At 40.7% G+C, this 17,481-nt stretch overlaps 1 protein-coding gene across 2 annotated transcripts in view; it reads left to right on the top strand.

Annotated features, from left to right (window-relative positions):
• sema4c (sema domain, immunoglobulin domain (Ig), transmembrane domain (TM) and short cytoplasmic domain, (semaphorin) 4C) overlaps positions 1-17,481 on the top strand; it is a 108,925-nt gene that overhangs the window by 37,841 nt on the left and 53,603 nt on the right. Inside the window, exon 2 of one of the 2 annotated variants that reach the window (XM_030738259.1) lies at positions 2,170-2,304. The exons of the other annotated variant lie outside the window; for it this stretch is intronic. The gene's annotated coding sequence lies outside the window, so the exon portion shown is untranslated. The remainder of the gene's footprint in view (positions 1-2,169; positions 2,305-17,481) is intronic. 2 annotated transcript variants of the gene reach the window in all.

Here is a 17,481-nt window from a genome sequence, read left to right on the forward strand (position 1 = left end):
TTAGAGAGTTCTGTTTTACATGTAAGAATGCACAATCTCAAGGTCATCACACTAGTCGCATAAATTTTCCAAAAAGTTTAAATTTGGGAAATTTCTCAAAGATTTGTTTTGTTTCCTTTTGGCAGAGTTATGCCAAGGTTCTGTACACAATTTAATTTCTGTGTGTGTGTGTGTGTGTGTTTGGTTCAATAAAGTTTGATGAACATCACAACTTTTCCAGTCGATGCAGTGGAGCACAGTGTTCACCGAGTGTAGCGGAGTTTTCAGTGTCTAGTTTATTGACAGAAGGGAATGAAGTATGATGGTGTCAGAGGTTTGAGCCTTGCCTTTGTGTGCTCCCTCTTTGTAACACTAGCCGGGCCATACGCTGCTGACGGTATCTGCTTGGCCCTTGGAGCCCTCATTGTGATTAGTGAGCCATTGATGTTGACATGAATCTCAGCCTCTGCACACACACACACACACACACACACACACACACACACACACATAGACGCAAAAAAAAAACCCCAACCCGTACACACTGGCAAAGGCATTGCAGTCAGTTATGTGATCTACACTATGAACTATGGGATCCTGTGAATGTGAGCCTCGAGGGTTCAGGTGTGTGTGTGTGTCTGTGTGTATGTGTGTGTGGCTTTGTTTTGGATGTTTGTAAGATCTTGCAATCAAAACCAGAAAAACTTTGCAGTAAAACTGAGTCAAACAATTATCCCTGTGCGTGGGACTTTGGATCAACGTACCTCCAAACTTAGCTGCATACATGCATTTCACACTGTTCATATGAAGCAGAATTCAGTGGTCCTATTTATTTTAAAATAGACCGCAACACATCAGTTCACTGCTTGTGAAGCTAGCTCGCTTGAGCTCATGATGTCAGGTGTGAGCTTGCCTTTGTTCTGCCAGCTTCTGTAGCTCAGTCATTAGTCTTTTAATCTCTTTCAGTATTTTTAATATTTCTTTGTGAAAACTGCAGCCATGTTTGTGACCATGACTGCTTAAGAGCCTCCAGGTCATTGGCGAGCCGTCTAAGGTTAGGGGCTGCTAGCATTCACCCCTTTTTTGTAGAATATTTGCCTTTTTGGAACAGCCAATTGGAAAATCTTTTAAAACTGTATGAAGACATGGAAAACTCTATGAGACCTCATTTGTTTTTGAAAATTTAGAATTTATGAGTGGGCTGAATTTATTGGCCTGTGTTGGCTATCAGTACCATCATTTGTAATAACTGAAAAAAGCAAAGAAGAGATGAGAGAAACACTCTTCAATCATGTCGTGAGTTTTGACGTTGCATAGTTTTGTCCACCAGAGGGCACTCTACAACTTCCCTGTTGGCAACATATGTGTTTGGAAACAAAACAACAAATTAAATAAATAACTCCACATATGTTAGAAAATCTGTTACTGTTTTGTGTCTGACTGAAATAAATTTTGATATAATTTTTAAATCACTAAATATCAGCATCACTCTAACACTAACCCTAGGGTTACTGTAAGAGGTTGCTAAGAGGTTAAGAGTCCATATTGTAAGATAAGCTCTTGCAATTAAAACTTGTGTATAATGAAATCAAGAACGAAAGACCGCGTTTCCTTGTTGTCTGACTGTCAATAAAGGCCTTAAATGATACTGAGTAAAACTTCAACATTTGGGTTCAAACCTACAGCCGTCACGCTCAAAGCTTCAGTAATAAACACGGCTAAAGGCTAAGAACAGTCATGGTTAAAAGACACCTTGTCTCTTTGTTTGAAACAGGAAATGACCAACAGTCATCGTTTTCTTGGCCCATCCATCCAGCCCAACCTCCTCCCTAATCATACTGGCTCTATAATTATGTTGCAACACATCCTCCTTTGCTCCAGTGATATAGCCTCTAGATGACACTGTCAAAATAAATCAAAGATTTCTCAAAAGATGCCTTTACTGTGCTTAAACTGTTGTGTGATCAGGCTATTCATGTTTCTACAGGATATGTGTGGTTATGTATGTGTATGTACAGGTAGTAATTATATTTGCCGTTGAATTTGTGAATGTGTGTCTAATTATGTGCAGTAGCAGGTCTTGTCTGACAGAGACATTAAAATGATTAAAGCTCCCTTGTCAGTCTCACATATCCACCCCTAATATCCACCCTTGTCACTCATTGCCTATCTCCTCTTCTTCTCCTTTAGCCCAATGTGACCTTCATGTGTGACGTCGGTCTCTAGTCAACATTCACAAGGAAGACAAAGCAGAGCAAAAAAAATTTTTGAAGTAGAGATTAAGACGAAAGCACACGGACGCGCGAGGGAGGAGAAGAAAAACAAGTAAGAAAGTAAAAACAGAACAAAGGGTGGAGAAGAAAAACACAGCAGCATCTTTTCTATCTCTCGCTGACAGCAGGAATCGGAGAATAGAACAGAGGAAAGAAAGGAGGAGGAATGGGGGGGCATGTAAAATGAGCGAGGAATCAAAAGAAATAAGAAAGTGAATATGAGCAGGAAAAGGAAAACCATGCGGGGGGAGGAGGGGTAGCAGTTGTCAAAACAGGACGTGGAAATTACAGCCATTTTGAGGAACTCCCAGAAAGAAATTATTCTGGAGCGAGACAAAGAAAAGGGAGAAAAATGTATGACAGAGGAGACAAAGAAAGGTGACCAAAAAAGAAAGAAAAAGCTGAATTTAGGTAGGATATTGGATTTCAGATTTCAAAGCATTTTCTTAAGGAAGACACTGAAGGTTATGGTGTGTGTGTCTGCTTAGCGTTCACATCTTGTCCTGATTGTATATGTTCAGGTGAAAGGGAGAGGCGGCCATATTTTACCTGAAAGTCGAAGAGTGGAAAACAAAGGAAGAAAGAGAAGGAGAAAAAAAGCAATGGATGATTGAATGTGACAAGCTGTGTACAGAATTTAAAGGTTAGGTTTACTGACGAGAACCTTTATTGTTATTTCTGTCTTTTGAGACTGAATGCAAAAGTACAAATGTTGGTGTTTCTGCTTTAGTAATTTTACTTTGATTTACTCTGAAATCTGAGTGTTCAAGCAGCTTAAAATCAGATGAGAAAAGTTGATGAAAGTTCATAAAAATGCAGAAGCCACAAATCTTTGGTGGCTTCAATTTTAAAACTTTAAAGTTATTATAATGTGTTCACAACAATTGTATAAGCACCATAGCATAGTAACATGATAGCCTTGTTTTGCCTCTCAGGCTACACAATAGCTGTGATAGACAGTTAGCTCAGCTTAGCATAAAAGCCAAAAAACAGCAGGGGTAGGTAGCCTAGCAAAGTAGCCCCTAATTGCAATAACTAATTAGCTCTCTTTTGGTGCATTTGCATATTAGGTTAGCTTAAATTAGATTAGATTCAACTTTATTATCATTGTACACAAGTATACAACGATATATTATATATAACGATATTATGTGTTGCAGTAAGTATAAATGTTTTAAATAATCGGGTTATAAGCCTTAGACGGCTGCTCTTACACTCATAGAATCAGGGTTATTTCTATAACCAACACTGCGGCGCTTCACTTACTGAAACCCAAACCTATGTCCTTGTCATAGAAAACTGGATGTCACTATGTGCGTGTGTGTTTTAGTAGGTGGCCACCTCTTGTTTGAAGTGTGTGAGATGAAGGGCTCTCTCATTTACAATCAGTTGTCAGCTTGATCGAGCGAGCAAGAGGCGCAGCAGACTTGAGTAAATTGCCTCCGATAAAAAAAGTCATTTATATCCCAACTTCCTCTTGCAGAATATAGAGACGCACAAGCCAAAGAGGGAACTTGTTTAAACATGCACATACACGCTTGTATACCTCGATATCAACTGAATCACGTGTGCACATAAACACGGAGCTGTGAGTAATCAGCCGAGGGCAACATTCCTCTATACCTCGGCCCATTTTTTTCCTTCTGCGGGTTTATGTTTCTTTCCTGCTCTATCGCAATTCACTTATCCCGCGTTCTCCCTAATAATTCTGCTTCTCCCTCTCTCTTTCTACCTATCACTCTCACAGTGTATGTTTATCTCTGTGAGGATATTGGTTGCCGATCATAAATAGCTTTTCACTGACAGAGTGCCATCACAGAGTGAGCTGGGGTGGGGTGACAGAGGGGGAGAAGAGTGATTGAAAGAGTGATAGAGAGAGGAAGAGGAGGAAAATACAGGAACGATGGAGGCAGAGGTTATGTACATCACGCCAGCCTGACAGGTGTCGGCTATGCACAGATAAATGCAAACACCCAAGAGTTGCAATGTTCATGCACACAAACACAACCCTGCTCACTGAGTTGCATGTGGGACACCACAATAAGCTACCACAATAATTTCAATTAACACTGAATTGATTTTTTTTTTTTAATGCAACAAAGCCGGCCTTTACCAAAAACAGGCTTCTATTCAGCCACCCCTGCTTTAATTTGCTGCTCATGCTGTTAATGGTTATAAATGCAGACTCAGCACTTTTCTGTGTTAAACTGTTACACCGATAAATTGACTGTAATGCACATTTCTGCCGCACTAATTCCATCAGTGCGGCGAGAGTCATGTCACACTCATTTCTCTTTGCTTACAGAAATCCCCTTTTGATTCACTTGTTTTGCCCAATCCTTTCCAATTTTCAGCTCAACACCTCCTGCCGCAGTGTTTCACATTGATAGCCCTCCAGCATATACTGAAAAGAGGCATAATCATTTTCTTGGTAGGCTTTTAATGAGAAGGATCTGCAGGAAATCTTAATTCTTTAATGGGACTAACGAAAACAAAGCAGAAAGCATTGGAATTCATTAGTGAATGGTTAAAGGAATAGTTTGACGTTCTGAGCAATAAGCTAAATAAGACCAGTGTCCAATTAACGTAGCATAGGAGAAATACATAGAAGTGGGGAAAGGGCTATTCTGGCTTTGCCCACAGTTAATAATAACCATATACTAGCTCAATACTTGATGATTTTAGAATGGCACTAGCCACTGTAAAACAATACATTATGCTGTATAAGACACTTTATATAATGAGGAGGTGCAGCCTTATTATATAAGGCTACGTGTCTCTCCTCACATACAGCTTAAAGTAAAACGCTAACTACTAATTAATTCCAATTGCCTCTGCTTTTATGTTCCTTCCTTTTTTATCGCAACACTTTTCACAACAAAGCTTCATATTAAAAGCTTTTTTCACTAGCCTAAAGAGTGTTGGCCTTTGAGCAGCTCTGTTGGTTTTTAATGAGAACACTCTTTAAAGTGGAGCTATTTTTGCTTTGTCTTATTTTCTGTTATATGAGTCCTGTCACACACTCAGATGCTAATGTTAAACATGGCCAAAGTTTCAAATAGTGAGGTGAGCAAGTACTGACTGCTCTAAACATTTGATTTCCTACAGGTTTTTCCCACGTTTAGCTCTGTATCGTGGCAGAGAGAGGGGATAGCTTTAATAGATGTGCCTTCTACGTGCTTTTCAAACCTTCTGTTTGCAAGGGACAGCCAGTCAGAAGGGAGGGCAGCTTGCTTCAGACAGAATAAACTGAGGATCTGAAGCAAACATAAATCTAACTTTAAGTTTTTCTTCATTTATCCCAACCACAACTTTGATCCATCCATCCACTTTCTTAACTGCTTATCCAACTTCATTCATGACAACCTCTCATGCGCACACATCTACACCCACAGCCAGTTTGGAATCGATTAACGGGCGCAAGAAGGACATGCAAACACAGACGGGCCCAGCTGATAAGCCGTTTTAAAATTCAGACCTTCTTTCTGTGAGGCAATGCTGCTAACCTCTGCACAACCACGCCGATCCCCCCGTGCCCATTATTTGGACATTTATGTGATGCAGACATTGAGCATATTCAGACAGGCAAGAGATGAATCTTGCCCAAATGCCCTGTCACACACACTTTTACACACACTCACCCACAGGTTCCCCTCCATCAAGTTTGATGAGGTGAACGAGTGTGAACCCGCTCCATCTGGCATTCCTCTGTCCTCTCTCTCCATGCCGCAGCAGTCCTTTTCTCTCTATTGATCCCAGCTTATCTTCCCGTAAACCTGGACCTCGTTTCTCCCCTCCTCTCCTCTCCTCGCTTCACCACCTCCTACCCCTCCTTCCTCCTCATTGCTATCGATCAGCCCGTGTGTTCAACAAAGTAGAGAGCAGGCTGTGGTTAATGTAGAGCTGGGCCGGAGGGGCCCTGCACGAGATTCGTGTATCGCCTTTCTCTCTTAATGGTTCCAATCAGGCTCTAATAGACCCTAGGTTAGAGCATCAAGGCCCACTACTCTCTTCTTACTCTTCTCACCTTTCACTCATCCTTCCTTCTCATAAATAAATCTCTGTCTGCACTACATGTCTGCGAGGTGCATTTTTAGCTGATGACTGTTGATTTCGCTAACCGATCCGATAGCTTTGCTTCTGCTGAGTATGCACACACTTCTCCTGAAATGTCCTGCTTTGCATTTTTTTTTTTTTTTACAGTAATGCTCATTCATTCCTGAGAGCTGCCCAGTAGAACCACAGTTTGCTAAGTTTAGCCACTGGGAACTGCCCAGTACCAAAAGCTGTCTTTTATTATCTCTACTCTCAGTCACTGAACATATTGTGTCTTTAAGGTTAAGTGCGTTTCTCAAGGGTACCTTCACTGTTGTGGGCTCAACATTTTTCTCTAAATTTGTTACTTGCCAGTTAGTGATTTAAATGGAATGACAAGTAGAAGAAACATATAATCCACTCATCCTCACATAATCTGTGTGCTAAAGATTTAGATGCTAGCATTGCCTTTAACTAGCAGAGAGCTTGATAGTTGGCATTTGAGAGAAGAAATGACACACTTGACTGTGGCTAATGTTTGCAAACTTAAATATTGTTGTGGGCTATGCATGGCAATTCATTGCCTTAACACTCTCCATATTCACTGTGACAGTTAAAAGTCAGCGAAGTCCCAGACAGCTTAGCTCATCAGTAGTTTAACATTTAGCTTTATTTTATGACTGTCTAGCCAACACAAAATAATTACACTTTGGTGCTGGTCCATAAACATGTATGTAGCAGGGTTGTAACAAAGACAAAGACTTCTAGGAACAGCTTGAAGCAACAAATTTCAGCTCCTGTTAACTTTTTGTCAAACCTTGGATTATGTCATTATTTGGTTAGTCTTAATCAGTCCTGGCTGACAGTCTGTCTTCATTACTAGACTAAATCAGCATTAGAGCCTGACTGATATATATATATCGGTGATTTTGAGCGGTCCTGTTTATATGCCTCCAGCAACTAAAGGAATGTAAACTGTGTCGGTTTCTCTCTCTGTGATGTTTATGGACCAGTGTTGCTGCTGAAATCTGTAAAAAGTCTGATGTTTAGACTTCGTCCTGTGTGCTATAAAAAGCCTGTTTAACATATATAACCATTTTTCTTAGAGGAGCAGCTTTGTGTCTTTGGCGAGAAAGAGGCTAAAAGCAGGCATCTTATGCCAAATGTTTTTCCCCCTCTCTCTGATGTGTAGGGCATTCTCCAATCATGTCTTTTATTAGTGAGGTGGGCAATGTGCTCGTGTGACTGCATGCATTCAGACTTGTGATGTATTGAAAGTGATAGTAAAAATCACTAGGTCAGACAATCAAAACTTATATAGTGAGCATTCTGACATGAAGCCGACAAGTTCAGACGTCAATAACAGAAAAGGCTGAATGTCTAAAAGGGGCTTAAATGAATTAAAACATATTTTACATCTCAGAAGAAGATCATAAACCTAAACATTTACACTATAGTCGTGCCTTACCCTTTCAGTCCTAGACAACTATCAGCTGTCATTCTACTTATCTCTCTCTCAGTGTCCACCTTTCCTTCCCACCACAGAGTGTTGTGTGGGCTGCTTGTATAGGAGTCCAGCTAGGTGCAACCTTTCTGCCCTATGGCACCTCACTGGGATCCAGGGCTCTGGGCTCAGCATGAACTGCTGAACTCTTCCCAAAAGAACAGACCTAAGGAGAATGGAGAGGACAGAGAGAGTGGGAGGGAAAGTAAAGGAGTGCTACTGGACAATTAGCCCCCCTAGGAGCATAGTAGGTGGTTCCCCCTAGCTAGAATACACTGTGAGTGTCTCAGCAACTGGCAGCCAGAGAGAGGGAGACGGTGTGTGTGCGTGTGTGTGTGTGTGTGTGTGTGGGCGTGGGCGTGTGTGTCGTGCACAGAGTGTAGTTTGCATTCATATGCCCTGCAGTTGTTGTTCTGAAATGAGACAGAACATCAGGTGCCCACAGGCGTCAATACGACCATTTCTATTATTCAGAGCTGATTACAGCACGGAATCATACAGTGGTGAATACTTTTTAATGAGCTTTGAAATACAACAGAGAAAGTTTATCAGATTTTTTTGTTTGTCTGAATCTGGCTGGCAGGGAACAACGAGCCTATTTGCCTGAGTGATTTGATTAGTGCGCTAGTGTGTGAGGAGCAGGTTGCAACATATGTGAGTGGTAAATTTGAAAAAAAAAAAATGAAAAAACGAACGTGTGTGCAACTGTGGGAGCACTTACGACACGTGATAAAGCATTCCTGTTATTGTTTTGTATGTGCGTACAGCACCTGTGTTTATTGGGCACATGAATTCATGTGTTTGAATACACGTGCGTGATTCTGCTTTTCATTTTAAAAAGTATGTAGATATATTCAAAAAAATAATATTAGTCCCAATTAGTTTCTTTGTGTTTCAGCCTTCTATTCATAAGCCAGTCCATTGCCTTGAGCAAGGCTGATCGACCTGTGGCCGTGCAGTAATCACAGACGAGTGTGTGCACGCTTTTGTATGTGCACACACTCGTCTGTGATTACTGCACGGCCACAGACGAGTGTGTGCACGCTTTTGTATGTGCATTGATGACAGGTCAGACAGCATTATCCCAGCATCCCCCGGGCCTGCACACAGGGCAGGCAGGTCACGGCAGGGCAGAGTGCACGTGGTTTTTACCGTTTCCTCGCTGCAGTCATGTGCGCTCGTCAGAAACAACACAGCCGGGCTGACAGCACAAGGTCGTCCAGAGAAAAAAGGGAGAGAGTTAGATGGAGAGGCTGGGAGAGAGAAAAACAGACAGTGTGTCTGCCTGTGCATAAATAACCTGGTTATTGTTGACTTGCTGCAGTAATCACATTTCTTAAATGTCATGTAAATGAAAAACCTAGTTTCAGGTTGAAGGATTACGATAAATCTCTTACCGACCTAGATGCACACTGAAAATAGCTAGAGCACCCAGTGGTACTTAAGCAGATAGCCAACCAATCAATACACCCACAATCGAGTCAAACAGTGGATAAACTTTAAATTGTCATTTTGTGGTTAAGTTAGCTTGATGGTCAGACTGATATTTAAATTTCAAGTTCATGTTTAGTTGATCATTTTGATATCGTTTTGCCTTGATTGATCGGTTAACCGAAAAGCTGCAGGAGCAACGAGCCTTTACATTAAGAACTGCACACTGATTAAATGTGCTGATGTAAGAGATACTTCTTCTTAAACCTGCCTTTAACCTGGGTTCCTTCTGATGGCCAGCAGGGGGCGCCTCCTCTAGTCCTCAAATAAGGACTCTTCCCGTAGTCTGTGACCTCAGTAAACACTTTAATAAAGATGTTTTTTGGTCTTAGTCGCCTCGAGTCTTATTGAATACAACGTGATATCCATTTAGTAGATTGTGAGTCAAAAAAAGGAAGAAAGAGCAGGACACGCTTTGGGACATGCTCCAATAGCTCAAGAATTCACACCAGGACCTCATTAATCAGCAACATCACATTGGTTACATCTATCTTTTATATACAGTCTTTGCCCCACCTCAGGAAGACGACATCACCTTGATTGTTTTTCCTTATCTTTCCATTTGCCAGGATTAATGTGACAATATATTATGCAGCTTTTAAAATGTAGTCCAGCTTTGTTATGCTATTATATTTTATTTATTTATTTTTCTATTTAATTTTAGAACCTTGACAAGGTCTGCTCATTTTATGTATTTTTACCACAGAGGCTGATACAGTGATGCAGTTAATTGTTTTAGTGATTGGTTGGGATTAAAGCTCTGGACCTCAAGGGCACAGGGTGGAGCACCAGTGATTAAAGCCATTTATATGCAGTGAAAACTCTCCACTATAATTTAAACTTGAAATGTTGTCTTAGGTTGGTTGTCATCTCCTTGAGGAAGATAATGATTGCTGCAAAGGGATTTCATAGATTCAGTCAGATACCCCTCAAATATATTTGATACAGCTACTGTGTTAGCATACAATTGCCTATTTAAACATCCTGCAGACATGGAAGAGCATTAGCATTCATTTGAAGTCGTATCCGTCACTTCATGAATATCCAATACTCACTTTCCTTCTAGCTGTTGTTTATTTTCCATGTTCTTCAGAGAAAAATCTGAAGCTTTAGCTGCTAAATGATTCACTTCTACCTGCTGTGGATGGCAACAAAGCTGATAAGATGGTTGAACCTCAATTAAAACGTTAAAGCTGCAAGCCCTTAAAGCCAAAGAATTAGCTAAAAGGTACTAAAATGCTTCCAAAGCTGACGGGCACTGCAGAGTCTGGGACAGTTCTCCATGAGTTCATTATGATGAGTAATCCCGTTCAAATACATGTGTCTGTTTGATCCAATGTTGATCTAAAATATTTAGTGGGGCAGCTTTAATTTGTGATCTGAAGCTTTACCAGCATGTTAAAATGATTGGGTTCAGTTTAGCTTTGAAGTTTTTTTTTTATTATTATTTCTGCAAACATGCATCAAATGAATGAATCGAATGTAGGTGTGAAATAACAACGGGCAATCCTGAACTCTTTTGTCCACGATCTGCTTCTATCAAGCATATGCTGTCACAGACCAAAAGCACAGACGGTCCTGCTGTCGTCAGCATCTGCACGTCAGCACGTCTGGTTTCATCTTGCCTTGACCTCCTCTTCTATCAGTTCCTCAGGTCTGAGCAGGTGTTTGGCCTGCAGTCAGAGTCCAAATCAGATCCATTTCATCTGTAATCAGCTGGAGCCCCTGGCACTGATGGAAGAGATCAGAGCGGCGATTAAAGAATTATAAGCCGACCACGCCTGACCAGCCGACCATGACACGGACAAGGCGGTGAAGCGGGGCGGGGGGTGGGGGACTTTGGCCCAGTGAGGGGAGCTACAGTAGGGATGAAAGGAAAGATAGAGTTTTGAAGGCTGGCAAAATCTCCCAGGGGAGAGACATGAAAGAGCAGGGCTCCGAGGGGAGTCAGCAGTGATGGAGGCTAAGATGTTACTCTATGTGTTCTCACAGCATTTGTGCTTTCTTTTTGTTGCTGTTGTTTTTCCTTCCATCAAATGGAAAGAGGTCATTTAAAGTCAAATGTGGTGCTCAGTTCCGCTTCAAATTGAGGTAATTACAATAGGAAGTAAATTCCGATCACTGTGTGAAAAGAAAGTTAATGACATTAACTTGATGTTTTTGAACTGCTTGATGCCCCAGCACTGCTTAGCAAATCATTAATTGTAAGGAAAACATAACACATCGTGCTCAGGTGCGTGAAAACTTGATGGGTGGCTCACATACTGATGATCGCAGCTTTATAGTGGGATTTCAAATAGTGTTTCAAAACCATGGATGTATCAGAAAGACACCATTACACACACTTTTGCATTCACACACACACACACACACACACACACACACACACACACACACACACACACACACACACACACACATACACACACACACATCCACTCACTGTGTGCAGCTGATCAAATCCCTCTTTGATTATCTTTCATCTGTGCCAGCTCAACACAAGCAGTCTGCTCAATCTGTCGGCACGCACACACACACACACACAGCCGTAAACACACAGCTCTTTAATGTGAGCTGGTTGGTCAGTACAAAGAGACTCAACACACCCATTTGTTTACACCTATTCACTGATATGCTAGTTATTCTATCACTTAGGCTTGCTCATGCTTCATATTGCTTTAAACTGTATATGCAAGCCACATTTTTTTTTTCCCCTCAAGACCCATACAAAAACTTTCCTTTATGTATGACCAGTCATTTTTGTTTGTTTGTTTTTTAGGGTTTTTTTGCTCCAGGCATTTCATATAATTTTACTTTACTTTAAGCAATGGCTGAAAACCATCAGAACTGTGTTTTTAAAGGCTGCTGTCTAGTCAAAATGTTTTAGCTAATAATTATCCAAATCGGTACAATTAACATATGATACAGCTTTTTCCAAGGCTTTCTGGTAGGTTCACAGAGTTTCAAACACCATTATAAATCCTTCAGAACACTTTTAAATCAAGTGAAATGAGGTGAGCACATGTCAAAAATGATAATTTACCAATAAATCTTTCTTTCTGGAAAGACATTAGCTTTTTAACCTGATGTCTTTAAGAGGTCTATCTGAACATAATAATGCACAGAAAGCTGAACTGACCCATAAATTAAACTGCTCCTCTTTTAGGAAACATCTGATAGCTGTGAAATAGAAATTCCTTCTGTGAACACAGGACAAACAATCTATGGGTGAATAGAGATGGGAGTGCAAGAAAAGGGCACAGTGCATCAATAAATTGTGTGTTTTTCTATATTCAGGTGTAGCGCACTGCCTGATTCTGCCCTAGTTGAAGTTACTGGCACTTCCATTGCATACTCTCTTCCATTTCTGAGGAACTAATGTTTCAATGATGGAATTTTCTCCAACAAAACTCTATTCATGCAACTTGCACTTAATGACAATGCTAACTTGCTAGCGCGTCAACAGTGGCACTGCCAAGATGTAGTTCTGATGGTATTTGTGTTTCCTGGTTAGCGCTAATCACAAACAATAGAAATACCATTGGTTTTGCTGGTATTTATTCATACAATCCAGCTGCAGCACGAGGAACTGCTTCCACTCCACTGTCACAAAGTGCTTGCTCGTAGAGGATCATCTGATCATTGGGGCTCTCTCCATGCCCAGCTCATCAAACCACAGACCCCTGGGTGACTGTCAGCCCAGGAAGGCTTAATTGGTAGGCTGAGGAGGGGTTCCCCCCCTGAGTTAATCAGCACTCGGATGTTTCCGATATCATGCAACCACATAGTGACCCAAGCTGGCCACTCGGGAAGTTCTCATACGCAGGAGGATGTCAGCCTCAACTGCTGGAGCAACTACTAAGACACTTGCTTCTTCAATGGGCCCCCAGTTGTGCTTGGGCCAGGTTTTCCAGTTTGCCATGGGCCCTGGTTCTCTCCCTAATGTTGGGGGGGGCACTGTGTAAATAAATCTGAACTGAAGAAAACTTACAGTTGTGATAAAAAGACATTAGAATTCAAACTCTGAAGACCATAAAAACTTGACAATCCATCAAATAAATGGCTAAAACTAAATAACATGTAGCATTATGTGTTTGTAAAAATTATTTTAGTTTCTATTTCTAGTATTCATTACTACAACCAAATTAACTCTACAGTATTGGTTTCTTACAGTCTTTGTTTCATTACTGGATTTCATTGTTTCAGTGTTTCATTGCTTTTGATGTTTCAAAGACTACCCTGCTAAGACTGCTATTCTACCAAGAAACCCCCCGTTTGAATGTTGAAAATCAGCCTCTGACAGTTAAAAAAAAAAGCCCATACGTGTCTGACCATTAATGCACCAGCACTGCTCCAGCTTCCCACTATGATGATTTCAAAGTGAAGAGAACGCTGCATAAAAGTCCTTGAGTCGGTCTCAACTCCCTTCGTCCATGAGGTGTGAAATCGTTTGATCCAGCTTGTTTCCATTTTAGCGAAACAGCCTTTGTGTAGGTGTGAGAGTTTTCATTTGTGTGTTTTTATGTGCTGTTGGAGCAATAAAAACGTGCTGAGAGAGGGGAGGGTACAGGGTTGGAGTGAAGAAGGAAGGAAGAGAGCTGAACGAAGGATGGGGCTGGTCCCATAGTGTATCCTGTCAGTACGAGTCTGTGTGTGCTTCTCTGTGTTTGTGTATGGGTGGGGGAGTTGGGGGTTAATTAACATTAAGTCTGTCCTTGTGTCTGAGTCGAGGGCGTTGGGTGATATTGGCTTTATGTAGCATGCAAAAAGGTCAGCGGTTGGGGTTAAAAGTCAAACAATGGCTGGAAGGACTAGCAATCAGTTGGGGTGGGAGAAGGCTGCCTGGAAAGGGTAGGTGGGTAAAATAAAGGGCAGGACGAGGACCATGGGAAAAAGAGATAAAGCAGCAAAAGAGGGCATTCACTCACTTCGAAGCATCGGTCCTGCATAGCGTCTCCCTACAGGGGCTCATCTTACCTCCAAACACACTCAAAACATACACGCACAGACAAAAATACGGCCTCATACACAATGACAAACCAGACCCATGCAGGAGCTCTGTAACCTAATCAGAACATGTGGCCTATTTCTCTGTATGTTTTAATGAGCCCTCCATTGTGGAGTGCTGACTGATATTATTAAGCTGCCGTGTCTCAGCTCATTAGCTAAACCAGGCTCAACAACAACACCAGCAGCTAAAAGATGATTTGATACTGCCTGCAGAGTTATGTGACACCACGGGACCTTAAAGAGGTCATGGTGAGAGACAGAGCAAGTGAGTTAATTTGGTCATTGGGGATGAGGCGGACTAAATCTTGCTTCTTATGATACAAAAGAAAAAGAAAAATACATCATAGGCAGATTTCAGCCATCCCCGCCAATGCTTGTAAAGCTTCACACAAATTAGCCTAGAAGAGTGAGTGTGCATTTTTATCAGCAGACGGGTTTCAAGGTAAGAGAAGTCATCATCAGTCCTGTACAGATAACAGTGCTGCAGGTAGGTATTTTGTAGTCTGGTCTCACTAATGGTGAATGGCTTGGTTTTTTTGTTTTCAGCACTGTGGAGTATTTGTTAGAGCAGCTAAATCATTCAAACTGAATTGATTCATGGGATTTAATAGAATGACTTGATGATGTCTCACTTAACCATAATCAACTGGAAGAAAACATCAAGATCACCAGGTCTCTATACATTAAGTAAAAGCTGTTATGCCCACTGAAATGTCCTGAATAGCTTGTTTCATATGACCTCTCCAAACCACCAAAACAGCCTCAAACAAACACAGACACACATGCAGCCCCAAAATAAACACAACACTAAGCTTTGCCATATAACCAAGTCTTAACGCTGAAAAAACTGGAGGAGATTGTGGAGAAGTCCCCACAATCAAACAAGTCCCAGCGTGTTAGTGTACAGTGAGGTACCCATCTGGCATGATAAACAGGACCACACACAGACACACTTCTCAAATAAATCTGCCTGACCTTGTGTGAGTGATTATAAAAAAAAAACGCTATGTTATAGAAATGTATTATGTGTATTGTAGTATCAGTTAGGACTATAGTGAACATTTCACTTCAAAAATGCTTCCACTTGACTGCTCTTGAAGCCACTTCTCCAAAGTGAATGTTATAAGTTAGGATCTAACTTAAAAATGATATGTCTATACTATAAAATATTGTTGTAATGAATCATACTTGACTCTAAACTTTGACTAGAGTCATTCTTGTGCATATTGAGAACTTTTACAAGTTAATGATGGCAAAGTCTGGGCGAGTCTTCTTCCTTATTTTAAGATCATTCCAACTTCAGGATTCAGAAGTTTGTAGTTAAAATAAAAATATTAGATATTAGTATTTATTATATCTTTATATTTATTATTTAAACTCACGGTCTTGGAAATTATCTGGTTTGTTTGCCACCCAGATACTATGATTTTGAGAATTGGTAATACATTACAAGTAATGTATTACAAGTGTCAAATTTATGCTTGTGTTATATAACTTTGTATCCTCACTGTTCATTTCAGTCCTCTGGGTTATTTTAGGCTAACTAAAATAATACTCGTATTTTTTTCTTTCTTAGCAGCAGAGTTTTTGTTTTTAATTGTTCCCAATAGCAAGACATCATATCCAGCCTCATGTGTCACTCAGTGCTGTACTCAAAGTTTGTTTGGGAGGAGGGGGGTGGGGGGTAATATTGCTTTGCCTTTTTCGTGTGGCTGGTTCAAGCACTGCTGCTTTTATCCCTGAACATTTGCAAGGTGTGATGCCAGACTATCACACAATGTCAAGTCTTAGAAACGAAGCCCATACACATTGTTGGGAGACTCTTTGTGATGAAGCACTGGAATAATTCACTCCCCAGCTCCTTGCTAGTGCTTTTTTTTTTTTTTGCCAAAGAAAAACGATACATGGATGGTAGAGCTGTACTGAATAGCATCTTTTGAGCTTTGGAGCTTTACTTGTAATCAACATTGAATAATTTAAGCTTTGCCTCACAAATAGAGTGAGGGGAGGGAAGAGATGGGTGACTCATGTCTAGTTTTATGACTGCATCACAATTATTATACTCAAGATTTAAAGACAATGTCTGAGCAGTGATTTCAGCTGTATGTAAAATAATCACTGAGAGAGGGAACTTCAGACACAACAAAGGTTTTTTCTCCTGTTCTGTGCACCTCTGCGCTCTGTCATTCACTGACGTCTAGCTGCTGGATTACTGACTGCAGGGGCAGAGAGAGTGCAAACAGTAGTGGGATAGTGTTTAGAGATTTTTTGCCAAGCTATTGTTAAAAAAAAAAAAATCTAGAAAAGCATTACGAAAAATGGCTAAAGGTGAGCATTGAGGTGAGCTGAAGTGTTTTCATCACCACTTTGAGGCAGGCAAGCTGAGATGGTTTATTTTAATATTGGAATCCCAAAATTGAAAACTCAATACTTACTCAATACTTGAATATTTGGGTAAAGCCCTGCGGGACACACATCAGTGTCTTTATGTCTTAATTAATAAAGCGCATCTTGTGCTCCAGGTGATTTCCAAAGATAGATGGATCTTGATTGACTTAATGGAAAAAATCAAGCATGACATAAATGAATTAGATAAATTATTCTCTGAAATGGCAATGTTTAAGTGATTAAAGGTATTAAATCAGGTGTTTGAAACCTGACTAGATGTTTGAATGAATGAATGAATGTTCAAAGCAACAGAGTTTTTTAGGGAGACTGAACTGTTGCCTCGCCCTATGACTCGATATGGTCCCTTTTTCACATTATCATGTGATCATATTTGCTTTGATTGCTTTGGAAGAATTAACTGTGTGAGGAGTTCTACTTGTTTTTCGAGGATGTTGTAATGTTCACTGATTACCTTCCTGCTGCTGCCAGTACACAAGTTAAGAGACGGTTTTACCTTATTGGCAATATTTTTTATGCTAAATAGTCATGTTGCTGAAATAGTAGGGAAGATGAAAGAGGAGATGATCAAAAAAGACATGACAGACAAAGGGGGAGGGAAAAGAGAGTGAGGTATACAGGTTTTTAAGCTTTTCTGCAGACAAACGAGACAGCTTTGAATCCCTCTTCATCATCTCACTCTGTTCCTCTGCGTGCTCCCTCTGTAGTGTTTACATGCTGTTTCTTCACTTAATCCAGCCTTCAGGATGCCTGCTTCACTTCTTTACCTCTGAGCCCAGAGAT

Source organism: Archocentrus centrarchus, chromosome 9, assembly GCF_007364275.1.
Source record: "Archocentrus centrarchus isolate MPI-CPG fArcCen1 chromosome 9, fArcCen1, whole genome shotgun sequence".
Lineage (NCBI taxonomy): Eukaryota > Metazoa > Chordata > Actinopteri > Cichliformes > Cichlidae > Archocentrus > Archocentrus centrarchus.